Raw genomic sequence first — 450 nt, 5'->3', positions numbered from 1 at the left:
CTCATCCAGAGTTTTTGTCTTCAAAGCTGCTGCTCCTATCATCCACCTCTTCATCTCCGTTTTCTTCAATATCGTCCACTAGTTCATTCCTCTCTCTTTCTTCCTGGCATTCCAGAGCCAGAGGGGGAAACATAAGAGACCGCTGTGGAATTTTAAGCACACACAAACAGATAACGAAATTTATTCTTGCTTTCCAGTGTATATGCAAAAACGTCTGTCCCACAATCTTCTCGTCAGTGCCAACTTTCGTATGGCAGTGTATTATAAAAGCTGCGGTTCTGTTCATTTGTGTATGTGCAGTAATTCTAGCCTCTATCTGGAAAGGTTTTATGGACCGGGAAATATAACTCTGTAGCAACAGTTTCCCACTTGATTCTGTGTTGAGGAAGTCAACAGCTACAGATTACGTACTTGGAGAAAAGCTTAGTCTGCTATCTGTTGAATTAAAGT

The sequence above is a fragment of the Sinocyclocheilus grahami genome, unplaced genomic scaffold, assembly GCF_001515645.1.
Source record: "Sinocyclocheilus grahami isolate Dianchi unplaced genomic scaffold, SAMN03320097.WGS_v1.1 scaffold315.1, whole genome shotgun sequence".
Classification (NCBI taxonomy): domain Eukaryota; kingdom Metazoa; phylum Chordata; class Actinopteri; order Cypriniformes; family Cyprinidae; genus Sinocyclocheilus; species Sinocyclocheilus grahami.
Note: the sequence above shows the minus strand (reverse complement) of the source record.